This window comes from Coregonus clupeaformis, unplaced genomic scaffold (assembly GCF_020615455.1).
Source record: "Coregonus clupeaformis isolate EN_2021a unplaced genomic scaffold, ASM2061545v1 scaf0265, whole genome shotgun sequence".
NCBI lineage: Eukaryota > Metazoa > Chordata > Actinopteri > Salmoniformes > Salmonidae > Coregonus > Coregonus clupeaformis.
Window position 1 is genome coordinate 409,346 of NW_025533720.1, and position 16,655 is coordinate 426,000.

Here is a 16,655-nt window from a genome sequence, read left to right on the forward strand (position 1 = left end):
TTACATATTTTTTTAATCAGTATAAACACTAAATTATGAGGTATTCCTACACTATATCAGTATAAACACTAAATGATGAGGCATTCCTACACTATATCAGTATAAACACTAAATGATGAGGTATTCCTATACTATATCAGTATAAACACCAAATGATGAGGTATTCCTATACTGTATCAGTATAAACACTAAATGATGAGGTATTCCTACACTATAACAGTATAAACACTAAATGATGAGGTATTCCTATACTATAACAGTATAAACACTAAATGATGAGGTATTCCTATACTATATCAGTATAAACACTAAATGATGAGATATTCCTATACTAAATCAGTATAAACAAAAAATGATGAGGTATTCCTATACTATATCAGTATAAACAAAAAATGATGAGGTATTCCTACACTATATTTACATATTGTTTTTATCAGTATAAACACTAAATGATGAGGTATTCCTATACTATATCAGTATAAACACTAAATGATGAGGTATTCCTATACTATATCAGTATAAACACTAAATGATGAGGTATTCCTATACTATATCAGTATAAACACTAAATGATGAGGTATTCCTATACTAAATCAGTATAAACAAAAATTATGAGGTATTCCTATACTATATCAGTATAAACACTAAATGATGAGGTATTCCTATACTATATCAGTTTAAACACTAAATGATGAGGTATTCCTACACTATATCAGTATAAACACTAAATGATGAGGTATTCCTACACTATATCAGTATAAACACTAAATGATGAGGTATTCCCTCACTATATCAGTATAAACACTAAATGATGAGGTATTCCTATACTATATCAGTATAAACACTAAATGATGAGGTATTCCTATACTATATCAGTATAAACACTAAATGATGAGGTATTCCTATACTATATCAGTATAAACACTAAATGATGAGGTATTCCTATACTAAATCAGTATAAACAAAAAATTATGAGGTATTCCTATACTATATCAGTATAAACACTAAATGATGAGGTATTCCTATACTATATCAGTTTAAACACTAAATGATGAGGTATTCCTACACTATATCAGTATAAACACTAAATGATGAGGTATTCCTACACTATATCAGTATAAACACTAAATGATGAGGTATTCCCTCACTATATCAGTATAAACACTAAATGATGAGGTATTCCTATACTATATCAGTGTAAACACTAAATGATGAGGTATTCCTATACTAAATCAGTATAAAAAAAAATGATGAGGTATTCCTACACTATATTAACATATTTCTTTATCAGTATAAACACTAAATGATGAAGTATTCCTATACTATATCAGTATAAACACTAAATGATGAGGTATTCCTATACTATATCAGTATAAACGCTAAATGATGAGGTATTCCTATACTAAATCAGTATAAACAAAAAATGATGAGGTATTCCTACACTATATTTACATATTTCTTGTATCAGTATAAACACTAAATGATGAGGTATTCCTACACTATATCAGTAAAACACTAAATGATTAGGTATTCCTTTACTATATCAGTATAAACACTAAATGATGAGGTATTCCTACACTATATCAGTATAAACACTAAATGATGAGGTATTCCTACACTATATCAGTATAAACACTAAATGATGAGGTATTCCTACACTATATCAGTATAAACACTAAATGATGAGGTTTTCCTACACTATATCAGTATAAACACTAAAAAATGAGGTATTCCTACACTATATCAGTATAAACACTAAATGATGAGGCATTCCTAAACTATATCAGTATAAACACTAAATGATGAGGTATTCCTACACTATATCAGTATAAACACTAAATGATGAGGTATTCCTACACTATATCAGTATAAACACTAAATGATGAGGTATTCCTATACTATATCAGTATAAACACTAAATGATGAGGTATTCCTACACTATATCAGTATAAACACTAAATGATGAGGTATTCCTACACTATATTTACATATTTTTTTATCAGTATAAACACTAAATGATGAGGTATTCCTATACTATATCAGTATAAACACTAAATGATGAGGTATTCCTACACTATATCAGTATAAACACTAAATGATGAGGTATTCCTATACTATATCAGTATAAACACTAAATGATGAGGTATTCCTACACTATATCAGTATAAACACTAAATGATGAGGTATTCCTACACTATATTTACATTTTTTTAAATCCGTATAAACACTAAATGATGAGGTATTCCTATACTATATCAGTATAAACACTAAATGATGAGGTATTCCTACACTATATCAGTATAAACACTAAATGATGAGGTATTCCTATACTATATCAGTATAAACAAAAAATGATGAGGTATTCCTACACTATATTTACATATTTCTTGTATCAGTATAAACACTAAATGATGAGGTATTCCTACACTATATCAGTATAAACACTAAATGATGAGGTATTCCTTTACTATATCAGTATAAACATTAAATGATGAGGTATTCCTACACTATATCAGTATAAACACTAAATTATGAGGTATTCCTACACTATATCAGTATAAACACTAAATGATGAGGTTTTCCTACACTATATCAGTATAAACACTAAATGATGAGGTATTCCTACACTATATCAGTATAAACACTAAATGATGAGGCATTCCTAAACTATATCAGTATAAACACTAAATGATGAGGTATTCCTACACTATATCAGTATAAACACTAAATGATGAGGTATTCCTACACTATATCAGTATAAACACTAAATGATGAGGTATTCCTATACTATATCAGTATAAGCACTAAATGATGAGGTATTCCTACACTATATCAGTATAAACACTAAATGATGAGGTATTCCTACACTATATCAGTATAAACACTAAATGATGAGGTATTCCTACACGATATCAGTATAAACACTAAATGATGAGGTATTCCTATACTATATCAGTATAAACACAAAATGATGAGGTATTCCTATACTAAATCAGTATAAAAAAAAATGATGAGGTATTCCTACACTATATTAACATATTTCTTTATCAGTATAAACACTAAATGATGAGGTATTCCTATACTATATCAGTATAAACACTAAATGATGAGGTATTCCTATACTATATCAGTATAAACGCTAAATGATGAGGTATTCCTATACTAAATCAGTATAAACAAAAAATGATGAGGTATTCCTACACTATATTTACATATTTCTTGTATCAGTATAACACTAAATGATGAGGTATTCCTACACTATATCAGTATAAACACTAAATGATGAGGTATTCCTTTACTATATCAGTATAAACACTAAATGATGAGGTATTCCTACACTATATCAGTATAAACACTAAATGATGAGGTATTCCTACACTATATCAGTATAAACCCTAAATGATGAGGTATTCCTACACTATATCAGTATAAACACTAAATGATGAGGTTTTCCTACACTATATCAGTATAAACACTAAAAAATGAGGTATTCCTACACTATATCAGTATAAACACTAAATGATGAGGCATTCCTAAACTATATCAGTATAAACACTAAATGATGAGGTATTCCTACACTATATCAGTATAAACACTAAATGATGAGGTATTCCTACACTATATCAGTATAAACACTAAATGATGAGGTATTCCTACACTATATCAGTATAAACACTAAATGATGAGGTATTCCTATATTATATCAGTATAAACACTAAATGATGAGGTATTCCTACACTCTATCAGTATAAACACTAAATGATGAGGTATTCCTACACTATATTTACATATTTTTGAATCAGTATAAACACTAAAAAATGAGGTATTCCTATACTATATCAGTATAAACACTAAATGATGAGGTATTCCTACACTATATCAGTATAAACACTAAATGATGAGGTATTCCTACACTATATTTACATTTTTTTTTATCAGTATAAACACTAAATGATGAGGTATTCCTATACTATATCAGTATAAACACTAAATGATGAGGTATTCCTACACTATATCAGTATAAACACTAAATGATGAGGTATTCCTATACTATATCAGTATAAACAAAAAATGATGAGGTATTCCTACACTATATTTACATATTTCTTGTATCAGTATAAATACTAAATGATGAGGTATTCCTACACTATATCAGTATAAACACTAAATGATGAGGTATTCCTTTACTATATCAGTATAAACATTAAATGATGAGGTATTCCTACACTATATCAGTATAAACACTAAATTATGAGGTATTCCTACACAATATTAGTATAAACACTAAATGATGAGGTTTTCCTACACTATATCAGTATAAACACTAAATGATGAGGTATTCCTACACTATATCAGTATAAACACTAAATGATGAGGCATTCCTAAACTATATCAGTATAAACACTAAATGATGAGGTATTCCTACACTATATCAGTATAAACACTAAATGATGAGGTATTCCTACACTATTTCAGTATAAACACTAAATGATGAGGTATTCCTATACTATATCAGTATAAACACTAAATGATGAGGTATTCCTACACTATATCAGTATAAACACTAAATGATGAGGTATTCCTACACTATGTCAGTATAAACACTAAATGATGAGGTATTCCTACACTATATCAGTATAAACACTAAATGATGAGGTATTCCTATACTATATCAGTATAAACACAAAATGATGAGGTATTCCTACACTATATCAGTATAAACACTAAATGATGAGGTATTCCTACACTATATTTACATATTTTTTAATCAGTATAAACACTAAATGATGAGGTATTCCTACACTATATTTACATATTTTTTAAATCAGTATAAACACTAAATGATGAGGTATTCCTATACTATATCAGTATAAACACTAAATGATGAGGTATTCCTACACTATATCAGTATAAACACTAAATGATGAGGTATTCCTATACTATATTAGTATAAACACTAAATGATGAGGTATTCCTACACTATATCAGTATAAACACTAAATGATGAGGTATTCCTACACTATATTTACATATTTTTTAAATCAGTATAAACACTAAATGATGAGGTATTCCTATACTATGTCAGTATCAACACTAAATGATGAGGTATTCCTACACTATATTTACATATTTTTTAAATCAGTATCAACACTAAATGATGAGGTATTCCTACACTATATCAGCACACATTTCTAAAAGATAAAATAAAGACACTATTCCCACGCGTTCTTCTGTAGGTGTGTGTCTGTGTGTGTATTCATGCAATCACAGGGGAAGTGATATTTCAAAGTGACACAAACACGCACGCACACACACACACACACACGTCACAGATTAAAGCCATGTGGCGTGACATGTATTTTTCAACAATATTTGTGATTATCTCTCTACCCATCACTCACTCACACACACACACACACACACGTTGACTCAACAGAAGCTTATCTCAAAGCAAACCAACCTGTATACGGACATAAGATGTTATTTGAGTATTCAGGGAACCACAAGTCTAAGGTTACGTCTCAAATGCCACCTTACTCACTAAAACATACACTACTTTTAACCAGGGAACATAGGGCCCGATTCAGACTTACGAAATGTACGCCTTTTCTATGCACGCTGCACTTCTCAGTAGTTGGTATTCAGACATATCTTATGAAGGTGCGTAACGGGGTTTGTAGGCGTGGTTCCCTTGCGCGCGCTGAATACACTTCATGAATACATTTCATTCAACTGCTGAGAACCCTCCCACTTGCTGGCCAACTGATTTTCCCCTGAAGTTTTTATTCAATAGGGTTTTCAGTACATTTATCTAAAGCTATCCCTTTAAATGTGTTGTACCTTTACTGTTTTTTTCCGATTGCTAACAAGCATTGTTCAATACACTAAATACAGTTATCAAAACAACATGCAACTTGGCAATGCACATCCTACATGTCTCAAAAGCAAATCTTTCTACCAAATGAAAGCTAACAGTCTCTCACGACATGCGCACTTTGTCATTCATAGTATCATGCCTTACAAAACTCCAAAAACAGCTACCACTTGAAAATGTGTCAATTTGTCTTTATATCTTTTTTTTTATGAACCAACAGTCATTTTTACAAAAGAAGAGTGGCAAACCTGTACTGTATAGAATGTCCTGCAAGATATGTAAAGAAATAAAGAAGAAAGGCTGTAATTCCAAAATACACAAAAATAAATAATTCCAGTACTGTTAAACAAACAAAAAGTGTATACACACATTATTAATATTCATAGCATATTGTCCAAATGAAACAGATACATAACAATGCTAGTCAACCCATGTCTGCTGCATTGGGCCACAAGTTCTCGTCCACATCACACCGTATGGGGTCTCGCGCAACACACCTGGGAAAGAATCTCTCTTTGCATGCCCGATCTTCTGCAGAGATATCCAGGCATCCTGCATTCATTGCATCCAAGAGTGACATTTGATCATGTGGATGGTGGTCATAAACTTTCCACCTCCATGAGGAAAATAATTATTCTATGGGGTTGAGGAAGGGAGAGTAAGGGGGGGGTGACACCATCCCAGGATGGGCTGCAAACCACTCTGTGACTGCATGGGAGTGGTGAAATGCCACATTGTCCAATTCAATCACCCAGGTTTCCATATTTCTTCTGACTTGCCTTCTTTCTTCACCTGGCAAAAGCCTTCCATAGAGGTCATCCATGAATGAAATGAGGCGCTCTGTGTTGTATGGCCCAATTAGTGGTTTATGTAACAGCAGATCCTTCAGAGGACATTGCGGCACACATTGTGATGTTGGCCCCCCCTCCGGCCCGGGACATTCACTGTTGCTCTTTTCCCAGTCACATTCCTTCCACGTCGGCGTGTTTTGGCCATGTTAAAACCAGCCTCATCCACAAAGACGAACATGTGGGGTGTTGGCCTGGCTTCAAGCTCCATGACACTCTAAAATATTGTAAATCCACAGGGCAACATAACAGTTGTTCTATAACAGTAGTTTACATTACAGTATACTGTAACTGAAATCACTGCTGAGTGTGCAGTGGTCTGGTGGGTTTTATTTACAGTAAAAACAGTACTGGATTACAGGATATAGACATCTCACCTGGACATATTGGTACCGGAGTTCCTCGACACGATCAGAGTTCCTCTCAAAGGGAACACTGTACACCCGCTTCATGCTGATATGATGCTTTGTCAAGACTCTAGCAATGGTTGTCGTGCTTACACTTTCCAACATTTTAAAATGTATTATTGTCTGCCAACACTCTCTCTTGAATTTCTCTCTGAGTTTTATGGCATTGTTGCTAATGATCATGTCAATAATTACAGCTTCCAAAAAGGCCTGTGGTGTTGATGGTATCCTCAATGAAATGATAAAATATACAGACCACAAATTCCAATTGGCTATACTTAAACTCTTTAACATCATCCTTAGCTCTGGCATCTTCCCCAATATTTGGAACCAAGGACTGATCACCCCAATCCACAAAAGTGGAGTCAAAGTTGACCCCAATAACTACCGGGGGATTATGCGTCAACAGCAACCTTGGGAAAATCCTCTGCATTATCATTAACAGCAGACTAGTTCATTTCCTCAGTGAAAACAATGTACTGAGCAAATGTCAAATTGGCTTTTTACCCAATTACCGTACGACAGACCACGTATTCACCCTGCACACCCTAATTGAGAAACAAACTAACCAAAGCAAAGGCAAAGTCTTCTCATGCTTTGTTTATTTCAAAAAAGCTTTTGACTCAATTTGGCATGAGGGTCTGCTATACAACTTGATGGAAAGTGGGGTTGGGGGAAAAACATATGACATTATAAAATCCATGTACACAAACAACACGTGTGCGGTTAAAATTGGCAAAAAACACACACATTTCTTTCCACATTGCCGTGGGGTGAGACAGGGATGCAGTTTAAGCCCCACCCTCTTCAACATATATATCAACGAATTGGCGAGGGCACTAGAACAGTCTGCAGCACCCAGCCTCAACCTACTAGAATCTGAAGTCAAATGTCTACTGTTTGCTGATGATCTGGTGCTTCTGTTCCCAACCAAGGAAGGCCTACAGCAGCACCTAGATCTTCTGCACAGATTCTGTCAGACCTGGGTCCTGACAGTAAATCTCAGTAAGACAAAAATAATGGTGTTCCAAAAAAGGTCCAGTTGCCAGGACCAAAAATACAAATTCCATCTAGACACCATTGCCCTAGAGCACACAAAAAACTATACATACCTCGGCCTAAACATCAGCGCCACAGGTAACTTCCACAAAGCTGTGAACGATCTGAGAGACAAGGCAAGAAGGGCCTTCTATGCCATCAAAAGGAACATAAAATTTGACATACCAATTAGGATCTGGCTAAAAATACTTGAATCAGTTATAGAACCCATTGCCCCTTATGGTTGTGAGGTCTGGGGTCCGCTCACCAACCAAGGATTCACAAAATGGGACAAACACCAAATTGAGACTCTGCATGCAGAATTCTGCAAAAATATCTTCAGTGTACAATGTAAAACACCAAATAATGCATGCAGAGCAGAATAAGGCCGATATCGCTAATTATCAAAATCCAGAAAAGAGCCGTTAAATTCTATAACCACTTAAAAGGAAGCGTTTCCCAAACCTTCCATAACAAAGCCATCACCTACAGAGAGATGAACTTGAAGAAGAGTCCCAAACGTAAGCTGGTCCTGGGGCTCTGTTCACAAACACAAACAGACCCCACAGAGCCCCAGGACAGCAACACAATTAGACCCAACCGAATCATGAGAAAACTAAAAATGAATTACTTGACACATTGGAAAGAATTAACAAAAAAACAGAGCAAACTAGAATGCTATTTGGCCCTAAGCAGAGAGTACACAGTGGCAGAATACCTGACCACTGTGACTGACCCAAATTTAAGGAAAGCTTTGACTATGTACAGACTCAGTGAGCATAGCCTTGCTATTGAGAAAGGCCGCTGTAGGCAGACCTGGCTCTCAAGAGAAGACAGGCTATGTGCACACTGCCCACAAAATGAGGTGGAAACTGAGCTGCACTTCCTAACCTCCTGCCAAATGTATGACCATATTAGAGACACATATTTCCCTCAGATTACAGCGATCCACAAAGAATTTGAAAACAAACCCAATTTTGATAAACTCTCTTGTCTACTGGGTGAAATACCACAGTGTGCCATCACAGCAGCAATATGTGTGACCTGTTGCCACAAGAAAAGGGCAACCAGTGAAGAACAAACACCATTGTAAATACAACCTATATTTATGTGTATTTATTTTCCCATTTGTACTTGAACTATTTGCACATTGTTACAACACTGTATATAGACATAATATGACATTTGAAATGTCTTTATTCTTTTGGAACTTCTGTGTGTAATGTTTACTGTTAATATTTATTGTTTATTTCACTTTTGTTTACTATCTACTTCACTTGCTTTGGCAATGTTAACATACGTTTCCCATGCCAATAAAGCACTTACATTGAAATTGAATTGAGAGAGAGAGAGAGAGAGAGAGAGAGAGAGAGAGAGAGAGAGAGAGAGAGAGAGAGAGAGAGAGAGAGAGAGAGAGAGAGAGAGAGAGAGAGAGAAGGGGTTGAAAGAGAGAGAGAGAGAGAGAGAGAGAGAGAGAGAGAGAGAGAGAGAAGTGGTTGAGAGAGAGAGAGAGAGAGATAGAGAGAGAGAAGGGGTTGAAAGAGAGAGAGAGAGAGAGAGAGAGAGAGAAGGGGTTGAGAGAGAGAGAGAGAGAGAGAGAGAGAGAGAGAGGGGAAAAGCAAGAGACGGAGGGGGAGAAAGATTTGAGAGATGTAACTACATAACATGACAATAACAAACCCATCTGTTCCTTCTGAAAACACTCTCTCATATTATAATAATATAATCATACTGATTCTCCCATCCTGTATACTGGAATACAATACCCCAAACTATTTTACTCCTCTCCTCTCTTTCCCTCCAACCATCCCTCTCTCTCTCTCTCCCCCCTATTTCCCTCCAACCATCTCTTTGTCTCCTCTCTTTCCCTCCAACTATTCCTCTCTCTCTCCTCTCTTTCCCTCCAACCATCCCCCTCTCTCTCTCCTCTCTTTCCCTCCAACCATCCCTCTCTCTCTCTCCTCTCTTTCCCTCCAAGCATCCCTCTCTCTCCCTCCTCTCTTTCCATCCAAATATCCCTCTCTCTCCTCTCTTTCCCTCCAACCATCCCCCTCTCTCTCTCCTCTCTTTCTCTCTAACCATCCCTCTCTCTCTCTCTCTCTCTCTCTCTTTCTCTCTAACCATCCATCTCTCTCAATTCAATTTCAATGTAAGTGCTTTATTGGCATGGGAAACGTGTGTTAACATTGCCAAAGCAAGTGAAGTAGATAGTAAACAAAAGTGAAATAAACAATAAATATTAACAGTAAACATTACACTCAGAAGTTTCAAAAGAATAAAGACATTTCAAATGTCAAAGTATGTATATATACAGTGTTGTAACAATGTGCAAATAGTTAAAGTAGAAATGGGAATATAAATAAACATAAATATGGGTTGTATTTACAATGGTGTTTGTTCTTCACTGGTTGCCCTTTTCTTGTGGCAACTGGTCACAAATCTTGCAGCTGTGATGACACACTGTGGTTTTTCACCCAGTAGATAAGGGAGTTTATCAAAATTGGGTTTGTTTTCAAATTCTTTGTGGATCGCTGTAATCTGAGGGAAATATGTGTCTCTAATATGGTCATACATTTGGCAGGAGGTTAGGAAGTGCAGCTCAGTTTCCACCTCATTTTGTGGGCAGTGTGCACATAGCCTGTCTTCTCTTGAGAGCCAGGTCTGCCTACGGCGGCCTTTTTCAATAGCAAGGCTATGCTCACTGAGTCTGTACATAGTCAAAGCTTTCCTTACGTTTGGGTCAGTCACAGTGGTCAGGTATTCTGCCACTGTGTACTCTCTGTTTAGGGCCAAATAGCATTCTAGTTTGCTCTGTTTTTTTGTTTGTTCTTTCCAATGTGTCAAGTAATTCTCTTTTTGTTTTCTCATGATTTTGTTGGGTCTAATTGTGTTGTTGTTGTTGTTGTCTTGGGGCTGTGTGGGGTCTGTTTGTGTTTGTGAACAGAGCCCCAGGACCAGCTTGCTTAGGGGACTCTTCTCCAAGTTCATCTCTCTGTAGGTGATGGCTTTGTTATGGAAGGTTTGGGAATCGCTTCCTTTTAAGTGGTTATAGAATTTAACGGCTCTTTTCTGGATTTTGATTCTGGATCTCTCTCTCTACTCTCTTTCCCTCCAACCATCCCTCTCTCTCTCTCTCTCTCTCTCTCTCTCTCTCTCCTCTCTTTTCTATATCCATCCCTCTCTCCCTCCTCCACTCCTCTGTATTTCTGAGATGGACAGAACGTTCCATTTAACACTTCGACAGACAGACAGACAGACAGACAGACAGACACAGAGACAGAGACAGAGACAGAGACAGAGACAGAGACAGAGACAGAGAGAGAGAGAGAGAGAGAGAGAGAGAGAGAGAGAGAGAGAGAGAGAGAGAGAGAGAGAGAGAGAGAGATAAAGAGAGGAGAGATAGATAGTGTGTGTGTGTCAATCATTCAATCTGTCTCCCTCTCTTCAAACATCGGGTGATCCCTCACGGCTAATCTGCATGTGTATGTTCTTTTACTGCCAAGACCCAAAGGTTACACACAGCCACACACACTCACAACCACACACACACACACACACACACACACACACACACACAGCCACACACGCACCAGAGCCCAAAGGTCGTTGAGAACAGGACAACAATTACACCGTGAGACTGACTGGCAGATGGCTGTCACCAGGGGCGATAGCATCCATAGTGACAGCGACCATGGCGATGGCGACGGAGGCATGGGATGTTTCTAGAACACTCAGAGCCAACGGCCTGACTTTCACCACAGAACAAATGAAGAACAGAACATCCAAGAAGAACAGAATAAGAAGAAATGTTATGCTACGGGAAGCAGCTTGGTCCACAGTTACACTCTATCAACTTGCAAAACCCATTACACGCCTGCCCTCCTGCTTACAAACCGTATGGTATGTACTTGGCATACTATAAACCTACGTGATCTTACAAAAAAAAACACTCATATATATATATATATATATACACAAACATATCGTTGGATAGATCCACTCACTCACACCATCATACTAGAAATGAAAAAACACAGAGCTATTGAGACTGAAAGTGTCATCGCTGGGGATTTCGTTGACGGCGAAGAGAAACCGCTACAGTGGTGAAATGATTAATTCTCCTGGGTTAATGAAAAAAAAGCCGTTGCACTTGAGTGTGTGTACGTGCGCCAGCGTGCGAGTTTAAATATAGACCTATTGGATTCCATCCAGAGGGACTTGAGGTTAACGCCGTCTCTGTGTTTCCCATACAATACAATAATAACACCTTTAACTAGCGCTTCTCGTTACAGTGTTATCTCGAAGCAAAAATAATGATAAAATACGGTAAATAAAGTACAATAACTAAAATACAGTAAAATGAAATACAATAAAAACATAATTTAGAACCAGGAAATAGTAGGCTAAAATGACTTTCCAGACTAGAAGACAGTCAATGGAAATGGGTTTTAAGAGTTCCCATCGATGGAGCGACTCTCAGACATTTACGTCATTTAGCAGACGCTCTTATCCAGAGCGACTTACAGTTAGTGAATACATATTTTTATATTTTTTTTCATACTGGTCCCCCGTGGGAATCGAACCCACAACCCTGGCGTTGCAAACGCCATGCTCTATCAACTGAGCTACATCCCTGAGCTACATTAGACAGTTGTCCATCCCTAATATATACAGTAGAAGGGGACTGAGACAGATAAGGTAACATATCATTGAAACCCTGTGTGTGTAATATACCCATTTACCAGACACTTTATTAATCAAGTGACTTACTTTCATGCATTTTTTATATATAGGTGACCCAGGAATTGAACCCACTATCTTGCGATTGAAAGAGTCATGCTCTACCGACTGAGCCACGCTCTACCGACTGAGCCACGCTCTACCGACTGAGCCACGCTCTACCGACTGAGCCACGCTCTACCGACTGAGATACGCTCTACCGACTGAGCCACGCTCTACCGACTGAGCCACGCTCTACCGACTGAGCCACGCTCTACCGACTGAGATACGCTCTACCGACTGAGATACGCTCTACCGACTGAGATATGCTCTACCGACTGAGCCACGCTCTACCGACTGAGATACGCTCTACCAACTGAGATACGCTCTACCGACTGATCCATGATTCCTAGTTTGATTATCATTAATCTAGATTCACTCTGACAGGCCTGTATGAGCGTTGTGTGTGTGTGAGTGCATGTTTTGGAAGTCATACAGCCATTATCTCAGCAGAAACTGACAGCACGATCACTGACGTCAATTCCAATTTCTTTATAAATAGACCATAGATGTGCGAAAGCTTTTAGTGTACTTTGTTTGAAGTCCACTTTGATTCTAAAAGAAGAGACCTCTGCAGAATTCACCAATGTCTGAACACTGTTCAATTGGGCCAGACACCAGGAGCCAAATCAAAGTTTTTTCTTAACGTGAAAGAAAAGTGAGAATGTTGTGTATTTTTTACTTGTCTATGATGCTGTAAATGTATTCTTGTGAGGTTCTCTCGTAACATGTTTCCACCACTTTTGTTAACTTGTGGGTTTTTACATCATCAGAATTGAGCATGCATCAGTCCCAACAGCTGTGGTCCTTTGTAGCTCAGTTGGTAGAGCATGGCACTTGTAAAGCCAGGGTAGTGGGTTCGATCACCGGGACCACCCATACTTAAAAATGTATGCACGCATGACTGTAAGTCGCTTTGGATAAAAGCGTCTGCTAAATGGCGTATTACGATACTAGATAACAGTCTACCCTTTATAAATACCCTATAGATGTACTATGATACTAGTTCAGTCTACCCTTTGTACAGTGCATTCGGAAAGTATTCTGACCCCTTGACTTTTTCCACATTTTAATTTCTCTATTCTTTACTCCTAGATGTGAGAGGCCAGTCTACCCTTTCCTGCCAGAGAAAAAGGGGAGAAAGGAGTGATGGAGAGAGATAATGGGTTCGGAGGAAGGGAGGGGGAGGAAAGGAGGGAGAGAGAGCGAGAGAGGGATGCAGGGATGATGGAGGGAGAGATGTGAAGGTATTTATATGCTGTGGTCCCTGGACTGTTCTATGAATTATAGACCCCTCAACTTGATAAGCACACACTCCGACACAGAAACACACACTCCGACACAGAAACACACACTCTGACACAGAAACACACACTCCGACTCCAAGTACTAAGTCAAGTTTTGCAGAGGGGTCAAATACTTATTTCCCTCATTAAAATGCAAATCAATTTATAACATTTTTGACATGCGTTTTTCTGGATTTTTTTGTTGTTATTCTGTCTCTCACTGTTCAAATAAACCTACCATTAAAATTATAGACTGATCATTTCTTTGTCAGTGGGCAAACGTACAAAATCAGCAGTGGATCAAATACTTTTTTCCCTCACTGTACATGTCAATCTGTCATGGCTCAAAGTGGAAGAGAGATTGACTTCATCACTAGTTGTTTTTGTAAGAAGTGTTGACAAGTTGAAAGCACCGAGCTGTCTGTTTAAACTACTAGCACACAGCTCGGACACCCACGCATACCCCAAAAGACATGCCACCAGAGGTCTCTTCACAGTCCCCAAGTCCAGAACAGACTATGGGAGGCGCACAGTACTACATAGAGCCATGACTACATGGAACTCTATTCCACATCAGGTAATTGATGCAAGTAGTAAAATTAGATTTAAAAAACAGATAAAAATACACTTTATGTAACAGCGGGGACTGTGAAGAGACACACACACAGGTACAGACACACACAAGCGCTAGCACACGCACTCTACACATACGTACATTGTAATATTGTTGTATGGTGGTATTATACATTTTGTATAGTAGATATGTAGTGGTGTAATAATGTTATATGATGTACTGTTTTATCTTTTGTTTTATATGTAATGTAAGTGCTTTAATGTGTTTGGACTCTAGGAAGAGTAGCTGCTGCCTTGGCAACAGCTAACGGGGATCCCAAATAAATACAAACACACTGACCTCTATCACTATCAAACTGACCTCTTTCACACTGACCTCTATCACTATCACACTGACCTCTATCACTATCACACTGACCTCTATCACTATCACACTGACCTCTATCACCATCACACTGACCTCTATCACCATCACACTGACCTCTATCACCATCACACTGACCTCTATCACCATCACACTGACCTCTATCACCATCACACTGACCTCTATCACCATCACACTGACCTCTATCACCATCACACTGACCTCTATCACCATCACACTGACCTCTATCACCATCACACTGACCTCTATCACCATCACACTGACCTCTATCACCATCACACTGACCTCTATCACCATCACTGACCTCTATCACCATCACACTGACCTCTATCACCATCACACTGAACTCTATCACTAAACTATATCACACTGACCTCTGTCACTATCACACTGACCTCTATCACTATCACACTGACCTCTATCACCATCACACTGACCTCTATCACCATCACACTGACCTCTATCACCATCACACTGACCTCTATCACCATCACACTGACCTCATCACCATCACACTGACCTCTATCACCATCACACTGACCTCTATCACCATCAAACTGACCTCTATCACCATCACACTGAACTCTATCACTATCACACTGAACTCTATCACTAAACTATATCACACTGACCTCTGTCACTATCACACTGACCTCTATCACTATCACACTGACCTCTATCACCATCACACTGACCTCTATCACCATCAAACTGACCTCTATCACCATCACACTGACCTCTATCACCATCACACTGACCTCTATCACCATCACACTGACCTCTATCACCATCACACTGACCTCTATCACCATCACACTGACCTCTATCACCATCACACTGACCTCTATCACCATCACACTGACCTCTATCACCATCACACTGACCTCTATCACCATCACACTGAACTCTATCACTAAACTATATCACACTGACCTCTGTCACTATCACACTGACCTCTATCACTATCACACTGACCTCTATCACCATCACACTGACCTCTATCACCATCACACTGACCTCTATCACCATCACACTGACCTCTATCACCATCACACTGACCTCTATCACCATCACACTGACCTCTATCACCATCACACTGACCTCTATCACCATCACACTGACCTCTATCACCATCACACTGACCTCTATCACCATCACACTGACCTCTATCACCATCACACTGACCTCTATCACCATCACACTGAACTCTATCACTATCACACTGAACTCTATCACTAAACTATATCACACTGACCTCTGTCACTATCACACTGACCTCTATCACTATCACACTGACCGCTATCACCATCACACTGACCTCTATCACCATCACACTGACCTCTATTACCATCACACTGACCTCTATCACCATCACACTGACCTCTATCACCATCACACTGACCTCTATCACCATCACACTTTACTCTATCACTATCACACTGAACTCTATCACTAAACTATATC